The 23,532-nt window shown below is 41.0% G+C and overlaps 1 long non-coding RNA gene across 1 annotated transcript in view; it reads left to right on the top strand.

Annotated features, from left to right (window-relative positions):
• LOC146802289 (uncharacterized) overlaps nucleotides 1-16,433 on the top strand; it is a 50,822-nt gene extending 34,389 nt beyond the window's left edge. The window contains exons 3-5 of the long non-coding RNA XR_014967725.1: nucleotides 1,806-2,457; nucleotides 6,538-6,684; nucleotides 13,705-16,433. This is a non-coding gene — a long non-coding RNA (uncharacterized LOC146802289). The remainder of the gene's footprint in view (nucleotides 1-1,805; nucleotides 2,458-6,537; nucleotides 6,685-13,704) is intronic.
• Nucleotides 16,434-23,532: the final 7,099 nt, after the last annotated feature.

A 23,532-nucleotide genomic window follows, 5' to 3' on the forward strand; every position in this document is an offset into this window, starting at 1 on the left:
GGGTACCGGAAGGGAGAGCGGAGGTGCCACAGAAGCAGAAAGGGTTTGGCCCGCGAGTCAGAGACGGGTAAACTTGCGATTGGCACCAAGAAGAGATCTTGCCCCAGTTTCTGAAGAGTTTGAATTAGAGCAGAGTGACGAAGATCGAACCCAAGGTGCTCTGAGAAGATCGAGGGGAACAAGAGTGCCGTGTCAAAAGTATGCCTCACCAGAGTGGGCATACGTAGTGACTGATGCCAGGTTTACTGAGTACAGGAAGGCTGAGATCGATCACACTGGTCAGCAGTTCTCCGAATCCGAGAGTGGAAGTGCTGCTGAAGATTCCAGGACTGGAGATCGAAGGAATATTGACCATCAATATTCCGAGTCCACCGCTTCTGAGTAACGTCCGTGGTCTGATCCTGGACACACTGGACTTCCCGACCTTTGCTGTCATACCAGCTCCCCAAGAACTGAAAACCCTAAAACTTGAAATCTTGCAGGGGATCCTAGAGCTGTTGGGACCGGCAGTTATTTTGGACTGATGGTGAACTTTGATTGTATATAAGCTTGAAAAGAAGATATCCTAGGCCCGAGTGGAAGAAGAATAAATTTAGGGACTTTCCGTTGGAGAAACGAAAGGCCTAGGAAAGTCTTTTCTGATCGAGATATATAAGGAACTGAAATTTGTTAGGGGCTTCCCAGCTTCAAGAGGACAGCTGAACTGAGTCGCTGGATGAGAAAGAGACTTTTGCCAACTGTGATTGAACTGAACTTTGAGAACATTTCAAAGATGGCGGAAGCTGGAAATACTCACCGTAGAGCCAAATTAGTGATAGGTGCACTTTTAGGGGTAGGGATAGTTGCTATATTTGCGATAGTAGTAACCTCATACATGGTGGCACACAAACAGGAGGGGAAGGTTCAGGGAACACCTACACCTACCACTGCAGGACAGAAAGGAGTTACTGTAGGAGCCCAGAGAGCTTTGACATTAGAGGAAAGTCGTATGTTTCACATAGATTTGTCTAGAGGTGATTTTAAACTTAATGCTTATGCGAAGCTGTTGTATGAGTATGTTGATGCAATGGATGCGAAGGATTGTTATGTGTGCATGCAGTTGCCTTCTTCAGTAGACGAGGGTATTAGATACCATCTTCTCCCACTGACATATGGGATTTCTTGTAGCTTATTGCTTAGTTTGTTTTATGAGAGGAAACAGTTTGAGTATTTCTTTTCAAATTACGTTGCAGTACTTCCTGAAGTTCCGGCATATAAACATATGAATAAGTATGATTATTATAAGTCAGAGGACAGACTTCGGACTTATTTCATACCGACTGTGAGTCTGGATACAGCTCATGATCATAGACATAATTTAACATGTTTGTTGTCAGAAACGTAAAAGGAATTTATTGGTCAGATTGAGGATAGATATAGAAAATTAATGCTGGAGCGGGTATTATTTTTCTTTTCGTGTACCCACTTCATTTTTGCATGTTTTTATTAAAACAAATAATAATTAATTGTAATTTAATTAATGGTTTGATGTATGGTGTTTAACCAACCTTATTAATAGAAAGAATACACGTGGGAATGCATTTGCATGGCTAAAAAATATGTGAACTCAGTTGTATGCATATTAATATGTTAAGAGTTGCTTTTGTGATGTTATTGTAATTTGTGCTTAAATAAACAAGTATTAAGGGCTTTGAATGTTGCGTATTGCTAGATAAATGCACACACATATGAGTATTAGTAAGGGGAAAACATTGTATTAATCATTTCAATATATTAATTACGTTTTATTTGTTTCTTTACTTAAGTTGACCATTTGGGCCTACGACAAAATGGATTCCGATTGAATCTGACTGTACTGAATGACATCAATGGTGGAACAAGGAGAAGTGCGCCTGCGCAAACTCCAGCAACCGTGTCCCCTCGGTGACCTGTCACAACTGTGCCCAGCAAGGCCACCCTGGGCGAAGCGCCAGTTCACCTGGTTGTTCAACAAACCTACATTTGAACTATTAAACTTAACCTCTTGAGTGCCCATGACGAGCTGGTCTTGTCATGGGCCGCGGTTGCGCTGTGCCCATGACGAGACCAGCTCGTCATAAACCCCGCCCGCTAATGAAACGCCCGGCACAGGGCGGGGAAAGGGGCGGGCACTCAAGGGGTTAACATGTCCCTAACCATAGATACTTTTCCCGTATGGAAACCTCATCGAATGTTTCCTGATGCACCAAGATGTATTTTAATTAACCAATCAGAGCCCCTCGAAACATTATTTGTAATATTTGGAATGTAAATTTTATTATAAAACATGGTAGACTAGAGAGGTAAAAAAAACGTCATTTCCAGTTTCCTGATGTTATGCTGACGGAGAGGACGGTGACTCTGCATGACAGAACAGAACTTTGACGAATTGACTGAGGACCAGACTCTGACTTAGAAAACGACAATTAGCCAGAATAGGTAAATATGACAAAATGAGATTGGATTATTAAGATTTAACCTGCATTTAATTAGATAAAATAATTGAATTGACTCATGTGTTGGGTTGTTATTTCATTGAAAAGTATTGCTTGTTTATTGTTGAAGCAGTAATGTATCATTAAATTCAATTCAACTAGATTGATCCGATCGACCCTTTAGATGGAAGGGATGCTAGGTGTGATATAGGGAAAGTGGTATTTCCTTCCAGAGCAGTGTTCGGAAACAATGTCCTCTTGTTAGGTGCGGATAGTTTGATAGAATGAATGTTGGTGTTATGGGCCCCACCAGCGTATGAATTGTGTGATGTGTGTGACTGAGAAATCATTCTGTCTGTGGTAATAGAGAGGAATTGAGAATCCCGAACCGCGTCAGTTTTCTGGTAGCAAGATGATGGTTTTTATTGTTTTGGTTTAATGATTTTGCTTGTATATAGCTTATTGATTATTGATTGGTATTGATATGTGTACTAACACTATATGTTTAAGTCGTATTGAGTTTTATGTAGTTTGTACGGCTTCTGGGATGTAGGAAGTCGGTGACAGTTCCGTAGTAGAGCAGAGGTAAGCGCTGCTCTCGGGAAAGGCGGAATTGTTGGCCCTGAATGCACACAGGGAAAACGTGTAGCGATTGAAGTTGCAAGACGCATTGTCTGGGTTCGATTTGGTAGCATCGCTGTGTGTTGCCATTAGAGACATTTTCTGTGTGAGAGATGTGTGTATGATAGCGAAGGTTACCTGTGAAGTTCTGGTCTTAGGTACCAGGGATCCTATTGGCCTTCCGATAACGCTTATCACCAGAAAGGTAATAGGTACTCTCTGAGCTTGTTAGAAGGACAGGGCAGAGGTAAGCGCTGCGTTGTTAATGAATGTAATAATTCTGTAGTAGGACAGACTGTTCGCTGTTCTCGGAAAAAGCAGAATTCTGTGTGAATGTGCTACATTTCCTTGTGTGAACGTGCGTGAATGGAAAGGCATTCCGGTTAATTGCGAAACTCTGGTTTTATTTCTCAGGAGCATTAAGTCTCCAACTATGTGTCTTAATTCTGGAGAAACAGTTAATTGATGCTTGATAGAAGGGTGAAGTAGAGGGATGTGCTTCTTTATCAATGGAAGTAATGATTCCGTAGTAGGGCAAAGGTAAGTGCTGCTCTCGGGAAAGACAGAATTCTTGTGAGAAAGGTCTATTGCTATTCTGTGGTTAGCGAAGCGGACAATGGAGATGTTTCTATGTTGTAACTAGCAGAATTGTAGAAATTGAAACAAAGTTCTACCGAGTAGTTTTGTAAAGGAGGGGTAGACAGGAGACAGGAGTCAGGAGCAGGAGATGCCACAGCGACTGTTGACGTCAGAAAGACCGCGCTGGGATTGGACAGTGGGTCAGAACAGCAGAAGCGCCGTCATTGGTGCGTTAGTGTGTGCCGCGCAAGGATTGGGAAAAGTACAGGGTGACGTAAACGCTCCAGGATTGGTGCGTTACTGTGAGTCGCGCTGGGATAGGAAGATTGTGACAGTGACGTAGACGCTCCGGATTGGTGCGTTAGTGTGAGTCGCGCTGCAATTGGACAAAAGATCATACAGTTGTAGAGGAGACTAGGGATTCACGGAAGATAGGAAAATGTATTATCATGCGGCAGAAAAGAAGAAAAAGTCTATATTTAGTAGAATAAAAGGATGGTTTGTGAAGGACAAAAAGATTGTGATGAGAGAAGGACAGTTACTTCCTCTGACAAAAACACCTGCATCCTTCATGGTTGCGAAATATGGATATCATACTTGCATTTGGTTAGACAATTGGGTGAAATACCCGAAAGAAGACGGAGTCTTACCTTTCCCAGAACATGGTTCATTTAATTTGGCAATATTAAGAAATTTGCGAGAGCGAATGATGAGTTTAGGACCAAGACCTAGACCGACACAGTTTGAAGCACTGACTGAGTGGGAAGACGAGATGCATGAGCGAGAAAAACAGAGAAGTGGCAGTAGATATAGATATATGTTTGGACGACAGTATGACCGAGAAAACCATAGTGATCGAATGAGAAGATGGAGAGACGCAAGTATGACTGAAGGACTGTTTCCCGTAAGAACTGCAGGAGAAACTGAAGGGAGAAAGTGTATAGGCAAAAGACATAATGTAGAATCTAGAAGGTATGGAGCAAATGAATCAGAGGACGATGTTCTAGATGACATGTTTTATAAAAATCCACCACCGTACAGACAAGAACCAGATGCTTTGACCCCAAGTGCCCCAATGAGAGAAACCCTGCGAATTATCAAGAGAGAAACTATGACCCCAGAGGTGAAAGGAAGTAATTCCATTAGAGAAGGAGAGAAAGAAATGGAAATTAAGAACAATAGTGAAAATTCTATGGAATTAGCAAAAACGACACTAGAACTAACTGAGAAAATAAGAGAATTGACCAAGAACCTAGAAGCAGTCACAGTTCCCGTAACAATAGGTCCAGTAATGCCCATTTTTGAGAAACAGAAAGAAAGCGAACATTGTCTAACAGTTCCTTATACGAGCAATAGACAGGCCGAACAACCTCTAATGAGAGCAAAAGAGAATCCCTGGAGACATATGAGTGTAATTGAACCGAATGTATCAAATAATCAATTTTTAAGTCCAGATTCTATAGAAAGAAACAGAATGGAAGCAGGATCAATATTAGAACCGCAAAGAATATCAGAACAAGGGAATGTAGAAAAATCAGCAGGAATAACTACAGACGAATTGAGCGAATGGTTGAAAGGCTTGCAGGGAAAAGAAAAAGAATCCCAAACAATTGATGTGGCCAAGTTACGAATGGTACTAGAGGAATTAATAGTAGGGACCATCCCCACAGAAAAGTAAAAAAATTACCAGGATGAGGAGTTGTTGTTTTTGTGCAAGAGCGTCACATAGAGAGCGAAAAACCTACATGACAGGCTAGAAGAAATAGCAAGTGAAATGGGAATTGACATGGACAAGGTAAAAGCTTTACAAAAACCTTACCGAGTGGATTTCACAGAAAAGGATATTGAAAACATGAATACCACAGGACGAATAGGACAGATCAAGGACATAATCACTTTGTTGAGAAAATGGGGATATGTGGATAAATGGAGAAGTAGGTGGTATAGAAAACGAGATGATGCCTCAGATACAACTTTCCCAGCATTTCCCGTGAGTGAAAAAGAAAAGGTAGTGACAGAATTTCCCATGAGAGAGATTCCAGGAGGGGGATATGTACATGTCCCATGGACAAGACAGGATATGTTGTCATTTACAAATGATTTCCCTCGATTGCGAGAAAAGCCTGTCGAGTGGTACAGACAAGTAGACAGATTTGTTAAATTGTCAAAAGTATTATGGAATGATTTGAATAGCCTATTTGATATAATAGTACCAGCAGACTTATGGACAGAATGTAAGATAGTAATAGATTGGCCAACCAAGGAATACCCAAGAGATCCCAAAACAGGAGCACCAGACCCAGAAGTAATGAAGAAATATGAACAAGTTATGGTATTTCTGAAAAACAAGGTACCTCCCAAAGAAACAGACTGGGTAAAAATAGATCGAACACATCAGGAAGTAAAAGAATCAGTCCATGCTTACTACGAAAGATTAATACTAGCTTTCAAGCAGTTTAGTGGAGATGAGAATCTAGGTGAAAATGATCTGAGTCATTTTGTATACAGATTTGTATATGGTTTACGTCCTGAAATTAGTGATATGATAAAGCAGCACACTGTCGATTGGCAAAGCAAGAAAATTGATGAAATATTGAGACATGCTAAATATTTTAGTGATGAGATTGAGGCAAAGCAACGAAAACTGAAGGAAAAGGCAATGTGGGCACAAGTGAAAGTCGCAGAAAGACAGGAAGCTCAATTAGTGGAACAAGCCAAAGATACAGGAATGAGACCAAGATTTGGGCCTGGAAAAGGGAAAGGTAATATAGAAGAAGCTAAAAAGAAATTCCCATGCCATAATTGCGGTAGGATAGGGCACTGGAAATCCGAGTGTAAATTTCCTACAAACACTAACAGTGAAAATCCATCCTTGAATCAACAGGTGCAGCATCAACATGAGGTGAGTGGCCAACTGCAGCAACAGCAGAAGGCTGCTAATCCACAGAATCAGGTGCCAAAACCGCCTTTACCACAGAGCAGAAACACACAGAAGTATAGTAACGAATCGGGATTCTACAATGAAGAACAGGTAAACAAACTGCCACACGCAAGCGCTGTTTCACAGTATTGGCTGCAGCATGATGAGGGTGATTCAGAGGAGAGTTATTGACGGTGCCGAAGGGAGGAAGAAGAGTGCGTGCTTGGCGCAACTCTAGAAATAGACCAGACAGGACCATTTGTGGATGGGAAGGTTAATGATGAAAACATTACTTTTCTAGTCGACACTGGCGCTACACGATCAACTGTCAGGTCAGCTGATGTAAAGAATCTTCCTCTTTCGGATGAAACAATCCAAGTAGTTGGTGTGTCCAACAAACAAATTAGAACTTACCTTACAGAACCAGTAAAGGTCAAAATAGGGAAATTTTCAGACATGCATCGCTTCGTGGTGCATGACACCAGTCCTGTGAATTTGCTAGGAAGGGACTTGTTGTGTAAAATGAACTGCACCATATTTTGTACTCCAGATGGAATAGCATTTGAAAAAGCAGATGAGGATGTATTGTATAAAATGACCATAGCTAACAGAGAGAATGATGTTACCGAAACATATGCCATATTCAATCCTGATGAATTGCCACCAGAGTTAAAACAGACAGTAAAAGCAGGAGTCTGGGACTTCACTGGAGAAGATGTAGGACTTATGAGAAATGTAGATCCGGTAAAAATTACTGTAAAAGAAGGAGTAACCTATCCGAACATCCCACAATACAGACTGACACCTGAAATAATTGAAGGAGTAACTCCAATAATTGAGAAAATGATCAAGCAAGGAATTTTGAGGGAGATAATGAGCAGTCCATGTAATTCACCCATAATGGGACTGAAGAAGCCTAATGGAAAGTTCAGAATAGTGCAGGATTTGAGAAAAGTGAATAAAATTGTTGTATCATGCTGTCCCATCGTAACAAATCCATCAGTGATTTTGTATCAGATTCCCCATGACGCAGAATGGTACACAGTAATTGATTTGTGCCATGCTTTCTTTTCAATTCCTTTGCATCATGACAGTCAGCAAATTTTTGCATTTCGGTTTGGAGAGCGCATTTTGGCATGGTGCCGAATCCCACAGGGGTATACAGAGAGCCCCTCAATATTTAATCAGTTGTTGAAGAAATCTCTGGAGAGTCTAGCAATGCCTGAAAATTCAGTTTTGGTCCAGTATATCGATGGCCTACTTGTGGCATCGAAAACACGTGAAGCTTGTGAAACAGATACAATAGCTTTGTTGAATCATTTGGCAGATGGAGGACTAAAAGTATCACCGACAAAGTTACAATTTTGTAAGAAAGAAGTACAATACCTAGGACACAATATTGAGAAAGGACTGAGAAAAGTGACAATAGACAGAATCAGAATCATCAAAGAAATGAGAGCTCCTATGACACAAAGAGAAGTGAGAATGTTCCTAGGAATGGTTGGTTATTGTCGTCATGGGATAAGTAACTTTTCCCTGATTGCAAAACCATTGGTAAAATTGACAAAAAGTGAGGTAAAAGACCCCATTGAATTAAACAAGGAAGAATTGGCAGCATTTAAGAAATTGAAGGACAGTCTATGTGAAGCACCTGCCCTGGGTATGCCAGACTATGAGAAGGAGTTTGAGTTGTATTGCAGTGAGAGAAACGGATGTGCACTCGCAGTGTTAATACAGAAACATGGAAGATTGAGGAGACCAGTTGCATATTTCTCGTCAATGCTTGACCCAGTAGCTGTAGGTTTGCCAGGATGTCTAAAAGCGGTAGCTGCTACATGCCGAAGCTTAGATCAAAGTGAAGGAATTTTGATGGGATATCAATTGAGAGTGTTTGTACCTCATGATGTGGCGATCCTTTTAACAATGAGTCAAACACAATACATGTCACATGACTGACTAAGTGTGTCGCTGACGAAGTATGAGAAGGTCATTCTAGGCGCAACCAATGTGAGCCTTGAGAGATGCATGAATGTGAATCCAGCCACACTATTGCCGGATGCTGAAAGAGTGGAGGTAAGAGATGAAGTTGATCATGATTGTTTGGATGTACCTGACTTTTGTACGAAACCAAGACCAGACATAAAAGATTTGCCATTGCCAGAAAGTGATTATGTGATGTTTGTGGATGGATCTTGTTTGATAACGAATGAAGGATTGTTGAGTGCGACATATGCAATATGCACAGTTGCAGCAGTCATGGAAGCATCACACTTGAAAGGAGTTAAATCCGCTCAAGTAGCAGAACTGGTGGCATTGACAAGAGCATGTAAGATTGGGAAGAATGTGAGAGTGACAGTGATAATTGACAGCCAGTATGGCTTCGGGGTTGTCCACGATTTTGGCCAACTTTGGCTACAGCGAGGTTTCCTGACCTCAAGTGCAACTCCTATAAAGAATGCAGAAGTGGTTGGAAAATTGCTTGAGGCGATACAGCTGCCTAGAGAATTGGCCGTTGTGAAATGTGCTGCTCATGGTCAAGGTAGTGATTATATCACTACGGGGAACCGTTATGCCAACGACATGGCCCAATATTGTGCACGAAATCAGTATTCAATCAATCGGGCAAAGGAAAAGGAAATGTCTTCTTGCTCCTTAATGTTTACTAACGTTGTAAGAACGTGGGAAGAAGTGAGACAGTTGCAGGACGAAGCAGGAGATGAGGAAATGAAACAGTGGGTAAAAGCAGGATGTGCACCAAGAGAGAAAGATCATGTGTGGGTCTATCGGGATGGAAGACCAGTAATGCCTGATAGCATGATGTCAACCATGGCACGGATGTATCATGGCCAGGGACACATAGGGAGGGATGCCATGATAAGGGCCTTTAAGCAAACCTGATACAATGCAAAGTTCAGGTTGGTAGCAGAGAGTCTTTGTCAAAGATGCTTGATATGTCAGCAATACAATCCTGGGAGGAAAACAGTAGTGAGCCTAGGAACAATAGGCCGAGAGGGAGGACCTTTCACCAGAATGCAAGTAGATTTCATTGAGATGCCCCCTTGTAAGAGGTTGAGGTATGTTTTGGTGATAGTCTGTCTGTTCTCCAGGTGGGTGGAGGCATTCCCAACAAGAAGAAATGATGGAATAACAGAGGCTAAACTATTGTTAAAAGAATTCATCCCAAGGTTTGGGTTCCCAGTGACCATTGAATCAGACAGAGGAGGACAATTTTATAATGAAATTATGAAATTGATCTGTGAAGCATTGAGTGTGCAACAAGAACTACATTGTGCCTACCGACCAGAGCCTTCTGGTGAGGTTGAACAAATGAATGGTACCATCAAAAACAGAATAGGGAAAATGTGTTTAGCCACAGGTATGAAATGGCCTGATATCTTGCCTCTAGTCCTGATGACAATCATATCTACTCCAGACAGAACTACAGGTTTGAGTCCCCATGAAATCATTATGGGACACGCTATGAGACACGTGTTTGTACCAGTCAACAAATTGATGACTATAACTGATGACATGGTTTTGGATCACTGTAAAGGCCTGGCTGACGCAGTCCATTCTGTGTTTCACCAGGTTGGAGCGGATGCCACCACTCTTGAAAGAAAACCGGCCCATGATCTGAGCCCAGGGGACTGGGTGAGAATAAAGGTCCACAGAAGAAGAAATTACTTGGTTCCAAGGTGGGGAAGGCCAAGGCAAGTTGTACTGACCACAACAACTGCTGTGAAGTGTGCTGGACTGAAAAACTGGATCCATGCAAGTCACACTTTGAGAGTTCCAAATCCAGCAGACAGCACTGGCAAAGAATATTTTGATGATTCAGAATCGAGTGCTGATTCAGATAATGAGAGTTCAAAGACAAAAGAAAATCCTGAAAGGGGGGGATAAAGGGCCAAGACTAGCTCTAATTCCATGAAGTGATTCCCTGAGGAAAAGACTGCAGATTTCAGATACAAGTTCAGATTCTGGAGACGAGCAAGGGATACCAAATACCAGTAACGAATACAAAAAGAAGAAAAGAAAAGAACACTCCAACAGAAGTGACATTTACACCAGATGAGAGAGTGGGAGAAGTTCCACCTGAAATAATTCTTGAAGGTGAAGAAGGGACAGAAATGGAGAGAGAGGGACAGATTTCTGCGGAAAACCCCCGAGGAGGTGTAGGGACAACCAACATTAGGTGAAGGGACAAGTAGACAGCAGGAAGATTGCGTGTCGGAGACCCGAGGAGGGACAGAAGTAGGGAAAACACAAGAGGTGGAAAAGGAAACTGTTGGAGAGGAAAAGCAAGTTGAGACAGAATCTGAAGAAAGTGAATATGAGATATCTGAAGGTCGAGTTCTGAGAAAGAGAACTTGGATCGAGGAGAGAAACATTAAAGAAGGCAAATCAAGAAGAAATGCTAAAGGAGACCTTTGGCCAAATAAGATAAAGAGACTGAGATATCGATTGACACAAGCTAATCCATCAAAGGCTGAACAAGTGAATGAAGTGTCAAGTCAGAACAAAACAAAAGAAGAAGAGATAAGTGTGTCTGCAGAAAACAAAAGAACAAGGAATCCAAACCAGAAGTATAAGTCGCCAGAATGGACGTATGTGGCACTAACTGAACAAGGAGAAGAGGCAGATAGTCAAGGAAATCCAGAGGAGGCTTTGCTGAAATTGGTTGAGGAAGAAGAACCAGCGGGAATCCTGAGAGTTATCTTGTCCGACATTAGAGAAGAAGCGGAGATTCAGGAATTTCTGTATTTGGACGACGAGAGGAAAGTGAAAAATGATTTGATGCCAAACTGAATAATTCCAAGAATGGCATTTGCGAAAGAAAATTAAGAGACTATACTACAAAATTGAATGACTGGAATAACCTGTTAGGTGCTTAGTGCCTTAAGGTGGAAAACCGGTTGTGGAGTAGAAGAGGCTAAGTCAAAAGACACGGTCTATTTAACAAGATGGCTAACATAGATGATAACAAGAGTAGATGTATCTTTATGAAAAGATGGTGTAAGATGTGTTGTTGTTGTACAGGATTATTAATGCTTCTTTGGAGCATACTTGCCCTACTGATCTCTTTCAAAGTAACTTTAGATACATTAGAAGGACATACTGAAAATACGACTAACATAGGGAAGATTCCCCAAAAGGTAGTTTCAACTAAAATAAGGAATGAACATATACACAAAGATAGGTCTATAACTGATTTTTCTAACAATGTGTTTTCAAAATTATTGTATGAATATGTAAAGACAATGGATGTAAGGGATTGCTACGTATGTATGCAGTTACCTGCCTCTGTTTCAGACGGAGTGACTTATCACCACCTTCCAGCAACCTATAGAATATCATGTAGTGTGTTAACCAGTATATTTTATCAAGTAGGGAAATTAGAATATAATTTTTCAGACGTAGATAACATTCTTGGACAATTGCCTATGAATAACGAATTAAACCCAGCTAAAACTGCTAAAGTATTAGGTGAAATTTTTATAGAAACTAAGGAATTAACATTAGAATATATTTTTAGAAACAATTTAACTTGCAGTTTGAAGAAAGAAGAAAAGACATTCTTAGACATGTTTGAAGAAAGGAGATTAAAGATGCACAGAAAAGCAGAAGGAAGTAAAATGGATAAAACGGTTTGGGGGATAGATTAAGAAAAGGAGTTGAAAAATGAAGCCAGTCCAACTATGGCTATAAATACACCACAGAAAGGCAAATTATGTATTATGAGAGAAAGATCCCAATATGATTATTATTTTATAAGGACTAGTGAGTGCCATGATACATATTTTATTGCAACTGGATGTGGATTTAGAGGTGGATATGATCCAGTCTTTCGTGGATTGTATTACATTTGTGGGAACAAGGCTTATTATCGATTGCCAGACCATTGGTATGGCACATGTTATGTTGGCCTGGTCTTTCCAAAAATCTTTCATATGGATAGAGTAGAAAATAATGGACAAAATAATCAACTAATGCGTAGTAGAAGAGAAACTTGGGCAGAAATTGTAGGTGATATTTTTGGAGCCTTGATACCAGCAGTGGGAATATCTTTGAATGCAAATAATATTCGTAAACTATCAACAGTAGTGGATCACTTGTCAACAAGCACCGCTGGAGGATTCTTATTGGTAAATACTTAAATGGTTGCCATGCGTGCTATGGCAATGCAAAATCGACTTGCCCTTGATATCTTATTGGCAAAAAAGGGTGGAGTCTGTGGAATGCTGAAAGTTCAACATTGTTGCACTTACATTCCTGACGAAAGCAAAGATCTAAAAGTTTACATCAAAAACATTACAGAATTGCATGATGAAATAGTACCACTGGAGGTTGAAAGTATCTGGACTAAAATTAGTAACAAGATGGCTGCTATTAAGAATTATTTAGCAAAAATAGGTAGTACTATTTTAGGTAAGATATTATTTCCGTTAACATGTGTAATTTTCACATTATTAATACATAGACTAGAATGTATGTGTTGTAGACATAAAAGAAATAATAAGAAAATGAAACGAGAAAATATTAAAAAGAAAGAAAAGAAACTAGAAAGAGAATTTGAGGAGATAGAATTGGAGGAGTGGAAGGAGAGTATGTATGAGTCAGCAAAAAGAGAGGATGAAGGGGAAACTGAACTATAATATGAGCAAGAAAACATTTGAATTTCCGTAAAAGGGGGAGAACAAATTTGTGGTTTTTGTGTTTTTTTGTGGTGATAAAATCACCAAAGGGGGGATTGCTGGAGCGGGTATTATTTTTCTTTTTGTGTACCCACTTCATTTTTGCATGTTTTTATTAAAACGAATAATAATTAATTGTAATTTAATTAATGGTTTGCTGTATGGTGTTTAACCAACCTTATTAATAGAAAGAATACATGTGGAAATGCATTTGCATGGCTAAAAAATATGTGAACTAAGTTTGTATGCATATTAATATGTTAAGTGTTGCTTTTGTGATGTTATTGTAATTTGTGCTTAAATAAACAAGAATTAAGGGCTTTAAATGTTGCGTATTGCTAGATAAATGCACACACATATGGGTATTAGTAAGGGGAAAACATTGTATTAATCATTTCAATATATTAATTACGTTTTATTTGTTTCTTTACTTAAGTTGACCATTTGGGCCGACGACAAAATGGATTCCGATTGAATCTGACTGTACTGAATGACATCAAAGGTGGAACAAGGAGAAGTGCGCCTGCGCAAACTCCAGCAACTGTGTCTCCTCGGTGACCTGTCACAACTGTGCCCAGCAAGGCCACCCTGGGCGAAGCGCCAGTTCCCCTGGATGTTTACCAAAGCTACATTTGAACTATTAAACTTAACATGTCCCTAACCATAGATACTTTTCCCGTATGGGAACCTCATCGAATGTTTCCTGATGCACCAAGATGTATTTTAATTAACCAATCAGAGCCCCTCAAAACATTATTTGTAATATTTGGAATGTAAATTTTATTATAAAACATGGTAGACTAGAGAGGTAAAAAAAACGTCATTTGCAGTTTCCTGATGTTATGCTGACGGAGAGGACGGTGGCTCTGCATGACAGAACAGAACTTTGACGAATTGACTGAGGACCAGACTCTGACTTAGAAAACGACAATTAGCCAGAATAGGTAAATATGACAAAATGAGATTGGATTATTAAGATTTAACCTGCATTTAATTAGATAAAATAATTGAATTGACTCATGTGTTGGGTTGTTATTTCATTGAAAAGTATTGCTTGTTTATTGTTGAAGCAGTAATGTATCATTAAATTCAATTCAACTAGATTGATCCGATCGACCCTTTAGATGGAAGGGATGCTAGGTGTGATATAGGGAAAGTGGTATTTCCTTCCAGAGCAGTGTTCGGAAACAATGTCCTCTTGTTAGGTGCGGATAGTTTGATAGAATGAATGTTGGTGTTATGGGCCCCACCAGCGTATGAATTGTGTGATGTGTGGTACTGAGAAATCATTCTGTCTGTGGTAATAGAGAGGAATTGAGAATCCCGAACTGCGTCATTAACACAAAAACAAAAAACAGGAGAGAGTAAAGTATACTGGACGGATGAAGAGAAGTTACACAAATCCAAGGGAAGTTATGGACCTATTGCTTTAGATCAAGTACAAAAGGGGAACTTGTGTGTTGCACGCCTTCAAACCTATTATGATAAGGTTTCAACGGGGCATAGTACGTGTGATCATACTTTTACTATGGAGGACACTGCTAAGGACTTCTTGCAAGGTCCGGTACAGGTGATTCCAACAGTGTATTATGTGTGAGGGAAAAATGCATATGCGAGATTGCATGCAAATTGGTATGGTACGTGTTATCTGGCTATCATTTTTCCGAAGATTTACCATGCTGAAGATTTAAATTTGCTAGAGACGGGATGTCATTCTAAAGTGCGTAGAGCTGCGAGTGCAGGAGCAGTGATTGGTGACATATTCGGAGCAATGATACCTAGTTTGGGCGTGGGCCTGAATTACATGAAAATAAGGAGGTTGGCGACTGTGGTTGATGAATTGTCAATGAATACAGCGAAGTCGTTGCTGTTGGATGATGGAGAGATGTTATCGATACGAACGATGGTTTTACAAAATCGACTTGCGTTAGACATATTATTGGCAAAAGAGGGTGGAGTCTGTAAATTGCTGAGAGTTCAGGAATGTTGCACATATATCCCGGACAATAGCAAAGATCTGGAGAAATATAGAGACAACATTAGCACGATTCATAAGGAGATTGAAGATTTGACAGAAGAGAATGTGTGGGAAAAGATTGGCCAGGGATTTGGTCGAGTGGGGACTTGGGGGCCTATGCATCAACAATGCCATTTGCGATTCCTTATTAGCGAAAAATAAGGATTCGCTAATAAGGAATAGCAAAAGGCTATGCATGTAGGAATCGCTATTCAAATAGCGATTCCCTAATATTCCTTATTACCGAATCGGTAATACCGAATCGGTAATAAGGAATACCTACCCATTCATTCCTATGGGCTTGGAGGCCCATAGGAATGAATGTAAAGCCAGTCTGTATTAGCGATTCGGTATTACCGAATCGCTAATAGCGGGAGCACTTTCAAGGGTGCCAGGGTGTCAAAAGGACACCCTGTTGCACCCCTGAAAATGATATGTGCACATATGTTGCACACACACATGCTCTAAGGGCATGTGTGTGCGCAACATGAAACTTTGAAAAATGCACAAAAGTGCATTTTTCAAAGTTTTTGCAAATTACCATGCAGTTCATCTTCATGGTAATTTGCTCCCCCTATTAGCGAAATCGCTAATTTTTTAACTTTGATGCATTGCATTTAAGGAATCTCACTTTGGGATTCCTTAAATGCAATCGCTATTTAAGGAATCGGTATTTAAGGAATCCCTATTTAAAGAATCGGTATTTAAGGATTCCTTAAATAGCGATTTCTGCTTTTGGGTTGATGCATTGGGATTGGGTATTTTTTCCTTAATACCGGGAGCTATTACCGAATCGGTATTTTACCGACTGGATTTTGGGTTGATGCATGAGGCTGTTGGTTTGCAAACTTGGGAATGGGATTTCTCGGATTTGTGCTGAAGCCACTAATAATTGCTGTGGTTTGTGTGATCTGCTTGTGGGGACTTGTAAGAGCCTCGAAATGGTACAGAGGAAAGAAGGTTGAAAGAGCTCTCAGAGCAAATGAGCAAAGAATGGCGAGACTGCAGGACAGTCAATATCAGAATCTTCAAAGGATGGTGGGGTTCCGATAGAATAGAATGGTAACAAGCACTGTTTAGATCGGTTCCTTACTCCAGAAGGAATGAGAGTATGATGGTGTGATGACAGTTGTCATCAAAGGGGGGAACTGATAGAGCCAGGAGATTCTGAGATTTGTAGGGGTGCATTATATTCACTGTTAATCGGCACTCGCATATAATCAATGTATATTCAGATGAGTCGCAAGAAATGTATCAGCTATATTGTTTAACATAGAAGTGTTAGAGATGTGAGAAAGTTTTTGTGAATGTATTCAGTAAAATTGCATAATGATTAGTTTTCGTGCAATGCAATGTATTAGGTTAAATGTGTGCCATGTTAAAAATATTCATGGTTGCTTATTCACGTATATGAAAATAAGGAACGAATGCTTAGAGTGTGATTTAATAGCGCGTTTAACAGTGTAAAGGCCTGAATGCATATACCGTTAAAGAGAAAGGCCTGTTCATTTTCTTATGTTAGCTAAACGTTGTAGGCCGAAAATGATTTCTCTTGGTAAAGGCTTTGGGTTGCAGTGAATTGTAAAGTTTAAGATGCGAGGGATTTTTCCATTCCCATGTTCTCATTGCAGGTGCAAGGACATTTGGTTCGTTAGCAAGAATAAGTCATTGTTCTAAGAGTTGAGATACGGGGAGAGCCAGACAGGGGAGTATTTTGGAATGTGCGATTGTAACTCCTAGTGCGGAAGGTGCCTGGGACTCAAGGCCAAGCTAACGGACGATCGAGGATGGACAGCTCTGGATGGAAAAATACTGGAAGAAGACCTGACTGAGGAGGTGTGCTGAAGGGCGTGTTCTATGATTTGTTTTTTTTTATTAGGGATAGTGCCCCGTGGGTTGGGCAGAGGAGATTTAGGCGAGGAGCTAGAAGGAGCACTATAGATCGAGCTCTCACTGAGTGAGGACTTCTTAGGAAGTTTCACTCCTGACGCCTATTCACGGTTTCTTTGGTTTTAAGGGAATGCTAAGTAGGGATGTCATTTAGAATAGAGTAGGGACAGAAATGCTTTTAATTAATGATTCCTAATATTGATATTGGTGTAGTGATTATTTACCTGATGCTTTTAGAAGCTGTACTTCTGATTATATTTAGTCGAATGCGGATTCTTCGTAGGTTAGCATTTGTGTTAGTGCCCATTTATTTGTTGTGGCCTGTGCTAAGGTGCCTGTATATCCAGATGTTTTTGTTGATAATAAAATCCCGAAAGCATTAGATTCTGAGTCTCAAGTCTTTAATGATGTCAAATTGCGGCAGATATATCCTGATAATTGTGTTTTCTCCCTCCACACTATTGGGCAAGTAAAAAGGTCCAGTCGACCTAAGTGGGGTCCTTGTAGATAAGTAGAGAACAAGATTTGGGCCCTATCAGTGATGAAGGTAAGCATATGGTTATGAATTCAAAGAATACGCCAGTGATGGAGAACTATGATTAACGGTAAGTATCTTTGCTTTCTGATGGATACCTCTACCTGCATATTCCTCACCTTTTGAATATCTCATGAGCCAGTTTGGAAAGTCATCTTTGTAACAGTTCCCCCAAGCTAATAGAGTGCTACGGCTGAAGAACTGCTCTGCACGCGTCACTGCGTGACATCAGCAGAGCCCTTAAGCACCCCCATTGACGTGCTTATGTCGGTTTCCTTTTTTTCCACGCCTTCGACACATAACAGGCTTTTTAAACTCTCCATAAAGGAATTGTCGTTTTTTAAAACTTTTCATCGTTTTGAAACTAGGTAGGCACAGTTTTTCATTAGAACGTCACCATTGAGGAGGTCTGCTTTTAAGCCTTGCAAAGATGTGAAGGTCAGATGTCTATTACTGACCCGTATGTCATTTGCTTTTGGTGCTTTGGATTGGACCGTGTTAAAGCTGTCAGAAGATTAATCTGGAGGCCCTAAAGGACGGAGAAGCCAAAATGTTCATGACTACGCCAAGGATGAGAAAAGTGACCAACGTCAATCTCGGCTAGATCCAGATAACGGTCACCTCATTCTTTGAAGCCAGTCAAGAGGAAGCATAAGAAGAAACAACATAATGAGTCTCAACATCGATTATCAAAAGATAAGTGTTGTGGGCTACTATATCTCTTTTCTTCTTTCCTTTCTTGTCCTAGCTTGCTTTCTCCTCTTGGGTCTGAAATGTATGTGTACATTCCAGGTGTCAAGGGATGAGCTGTGAGGGGAGGTTCTGGAACGGGGGGAGCTTTGGCAGTTGGAAGCTGTGCCACTGCTGGGATGCTGTGTTGCTGTATAACCGTGGTCCTATTCTTTGTATCCTGATTAAACTACTGGAAGACTACTACACATCTTTGTCATCTTTTCACTAGCGACGAGTTGTACCTGTGTGGGGACAGGAGTCTGGACCACTGGTTTCCTCATCGAACCCATATGAAGTTGAAGAATGCTGCTCACAGATTTGGAGTAGAATGCGTTTAAAAGCCGTTCATGGACACCTAATCGCACTGGGAGTTTTGCTGCTCATACAGTGGGAAATCCTTCTGGATTAAAAGACTGGGAAAAACTGGCGGCAACGACAACGACGGTTAATTGAGTCGTCGCTTACCTTGGTTGCCTTGACAACGTCATGCCGATGATCACCGGTGCCCGTCGGATCAGCTGGGACCTTGTGGTTTCCTCTTGCGCAATGATTTGAAGTGGAGGCTGTGGTAGAGGTCAGCGGACCGAGAGCGGACTTGAGGGTGAGAGGTGGATCTCGGAGCGGCGAGTCACGGAGCCAAGAATTTGAGGACACGGAGCTAGCGCATGCGCGTTACAACTGGTGAAAGCGGGCTGGAAGCTGTCTGATTTCCTGTTGCTGATCGCTCACACATGCGCGGTGATGCGCATACCTCCGTGTTCATCCTGTCGGTAATCTCTGGTACATGCGCGGTGATGCGCACACCTCCTCTTCATTGAGAATCCTTGCTGATCGCTTGTACATGCGCGGTGATGCGCACACCTCCTCATTGTAGCCTACTAGATTACAAAAAAAACAGAGATAGATAGAGAATAATCATTCGTAATTTTAAGCCAATAAGCACATATGATATGTTTAGGTAAAATGCATGCGCATTGAGGGATGAAACTCTTTCCTACACAAGCATATCTCTGGAATTATTGCTACTGGTATTTCCAATGTGTACGCTTCAAGTTTAACTGCGTCCTTGATTGCTTGGCTATTGTTTTCTTATTGGACTTTCGTTGTGCTGGTTAAGGTACTGTTTTACTGATGGTTTTAGTGATATACTCACCTTCTTCACCAAAATTATTCAAGAATAACAACATGGTTGGTCTTTTCAAGTAAATTTTAACTTCTGTGTGTATTAATTATTTTTTTTATTTTTTTTTTCTCTGTTGCACCATGGCTACTGGTATGTCGCAACCTCCACAATTTCTTTCGGAATCAGGTGACCCCATCTTGCCGTGGAAGAGATGGAAACCTTTGTTTGATTTCTATTTGTTGGCCATTGGGGGAGAGAAATTTTCAGCAGTACGCAAGCAAGCTACGTTGTTACATAACTTGGGGGTTGAGGGCAGACATGTATACGATGGATTGGATGAAATTGTTCTTGGTCGTGGGGAGGGTGAACCGGAGAATATTTATGATATGTCCATCATGATGCTTGAAAGGCATTTTGGTTCTAAAATTAACGTGGTTTTGGAACGCCATAAGTTTTTTAGCAGGGTTCAGGGTAAGCAAGAAAAAATTAACAGTTATGTGGCTGCTTTGAAAACGATGGCTCGTACTTGTGAGTTTGAACAATTGACTGACTCCTTGATCAGAGACCAAGTTGTGAGATGTACGAATGATGTAAAAGTCCAACAGAAACTTTTAGCAAAAAATCCTGATCTTAAAGAAACCTTAGCCATTGTTGAAGGGATGGAGAACACCAATATGTGGGTGCGAGAGATGAGGCCTGAGAAAGCTAATGATGCCTCAGTTGATGAGAAAGCAATTCATGAAATTAAAAAAAATGATTTGAAGAGAGATGACTCTAAAGAAAATAAGCTTGGGTTCAAAGGAAGTGTAAGTGATAAGGAAAGAAAGTTTCAAGAATCAGAACAAGCTAGTTTCAATTCTAGAAATGTAAACTCTGAACAGAGTGGGTTCAAGAATATCAGGCCTGGTTTTAAGTGTTTTAGGTGTGGTAGTGACAGGCATCTTCCCAATAGTTCAAACTGCTATGCAAGGTCTGTGACTTGTAATAAGTGTGGCAAGACGGGGCATTATGCAAGAGTTTGTCAATACAAGGGTAACCAAGTGGTACGTTATATCGATGAAGAGAAAAAGTTTGTTTGTAATATCAAGGAGAATGGACTTGTGGATGGTGATGACTTAGACATGCCTGTATGTGAAGTATCGATTGGTGGTCAACAATTTCCTGTTTTGGCTGATTCTGGTTCACCCTATACTATGGTTGGTGATGCCAATTGGGATGCGGTCTTTGGTCTAGACAAGATTGAGTTGTTCCCTCCTGACATCAATCCTGTGGGGTATGGTGGTGTCAGAATAGATGTGTTGGGATATGCAGTCAGGAAAATTCAATATAAAGACAGGGAAACTGTGGGGAAGGTGTATGTGGTTAAGAGGGGTGATAATCTCCTGGGCTGGAGGCACCAGAGGGACATGGGGATCACTTTGAATCCCAACTCTCCGGAGAAAGTTTTACTTTTGTCTCGAGAGGTGTTGTCTAACAAAGATATCAGTTCATGTTTTCCAAAAGTTTTCAGTGATGAGTTGGGGTTACTTAGGAACTTTGAACATAAGATCATATTGAAAGAAAATGCTCAACCTTTTGTTTCCAGAGTAAGGAAGGTTCCTCACTTAATGATGGAGCCCTTAAAGCATGAACTTGATAAGTTGTTGGTCTTGGGGGTCATTGAGGAAATTGAGTGTTCTGAATGGTTGGCCCCCATCGTTTTAGCTCCCAAGGATGGTGGCAAGGGGATCCGCATGTGTGTGGACTTGCGCGGACTTAATAAGCACATTTGGGTTGACAGACAACCTTTGCCCAACATCTCTGAGACCCTTGCTCTTATCAAGGATGCTAGGTGTTTTAGTGTTATGGATCTGTCATCTGCATACCATCAGATTCTACTTCATCCAGATTCGAGACATTTGACATCTTTTGTGACACCACTGGGTGCTTTTAGATTTGTTCGTATGCCTTTTGGCCTGGCTTCTGCTGCGGCATGTTTCCAGAGGGTCATGAATAAGGTGCTTGAAGGGTTGTCAAAGGTCCTTATCTTACAGGATGATATCCTGGTGTATGGGAGAGACCAAGAGGAACATGATGAACATTTATGGATGGTTCTACTGAGGCTGCAAGAAGCTGGTCTAGTTATCAAAAAGGAAAAATGTAAATTTGGAGTGTCATCTGTAAGTTATTTGGGACATACCATCTCTGCTGAAGGAATTAGTCCTAAATTGGATCTGGCAGAGAGTGTTGTGAAGGCTCCTGTGCCTATCAACAAGGATCAGGTACGATCATTTTTGGGTCTTGCGGAATTTTGTTCCAAATTTGTTCCAAATTGTGCTGCAATTGCATCTCCCCTTAGGTTGCTGCTCAAGAAGGGGGTGCAGTTTTCATGGTCTAATGATTGTTCTTCTGCCTTTGATTCTATTAAAAGCAAGATTGGTTGTATGCCGACTTTGGGGCATTTTGATGCTTGCAGGAAAACTGTGCTGTGCACTGATGCTAGCATGCTGGGGTTGGGGGCGGTTTTATCACAAGTTGTGAATGGTGAATCCAGAGTAATTGCCTTTGCGTCTCGTTCACTCAAGGGTGCGGAGGAACGCTACTCTGTGATTGAGCGGGAGGCATTGGCGGTTTTCTGGGCAATACATCACTTTAAGTTTTACCTTTGGGGCATACCTATTGTTATTAGAACTGATCATCGCCCTTTGTGTCAGATTTTCACCTGCAGGGAATCTGATAATATCTCACCTAGGATCAGGCGTTGGATGGAAGGGTTAATGGAATTTAATTTTGTGGTTGAGTATGTGCAAGGTTCGAAGAATGCGATAGCTGACTGTCTTTCGAGGTTGCCTTTGCAGCAAGCAGGTGTGGAAGTGGAGAACTCTTTGGTGGCATGGGTGCATGAATCTGCGGTTGATTCTGTGGAGTGGTCTTCTAATTCTCATGAAGACAGAGATTTGGAAATGCTCAAGGAGTATTCGGTCAAGGGTTGGCCTATGGACAGGGAGGTACCGGAGTCCTTGAAACCTTTTCTTAATGTAAAAGATGAACTGAGTGTTTTTGATGAAAAACTATTAAGAGGCAATCGTGTAATACCTCCACAAGGGCTCAGGGGGAAGATTGTCAATTTGGCACATGAGGGGCATTTGGGGAGAAATCTGACCAAAGCCAGGGTGCGTGAGTGGTACTGGTGGCCAGCGATGGATCGACAGGTGGAAGATGCTGTAAAAGATTGCTGGGAATGTGCAAACAGTGACAAGAGTAAAAAGACTCGGGTTGCACCTCTTTCACCTGTAGATGTTCCTTCTGAGCCATGGTCCAAGTTGGGTTTGGATATTTCTGGACCTTTTGAGCTTTTTCCTCCTGATGAGCGTTATGTATTGCTATTGGTGGACTACACCTCTAAATGGGTAGTCACTAAATGTGTGTCTGTTGTAAATACTCGAACTGTTATTGAATTCCTTTCTGAGGAATTTTCTAGAGAAGGCATTCCCAAATATCTTATCACTGATAATGGGGTGCAATTTGTCTCACATGAGATGTCCAGATTTTTAAAGGAGTTGTCTATCATTCATTTTAAGACAGCTTTGTATTCTCCGCAAGCCAATGGTCTTGCGGAAAGTATGAACAAATTGGTTAAATGTTGTGCCCAGAGGGCTTTGCAGACTAGATCTTCTCTTAAGAAGATGCTCAGGGAAACGTGGTGGGCTCATCGTACTACCCCGAATTGGTTGACTTCTGTTTCTCCTTTTTCTATTTTAAGAGGGAGGAAAGCTCATGACAAGCTGAGTCCTGCTTGGTTGAAGTTGGATGTGAATGATTTGAGGATGGATGAGCAGGTAGACTTGAAAAGAAGAGTCTATCAAGGGGAGTATAAGCGCAGATTTGATCAAAGGAATTCCACTTCCCTTAGACGCTGGTGTGTTGGGGATGAAGTTTTGATCAGGAATCCTGGTCTGCTGAAAAAGGGGCGTCCAAGGTTTATGGG

This window comes from Triturus cristatus, chromosome 8, assembly GCF_964204655.1.
Source record: "Triturus cristatus chromosome 8, aTriCri1.1, whole genome shotgun sequence".
NCBI lineage: Eukaryota > Metazoa > Chordata > Amphibia > Caudata > Salamandridae > Triturus > Triturus cristatus.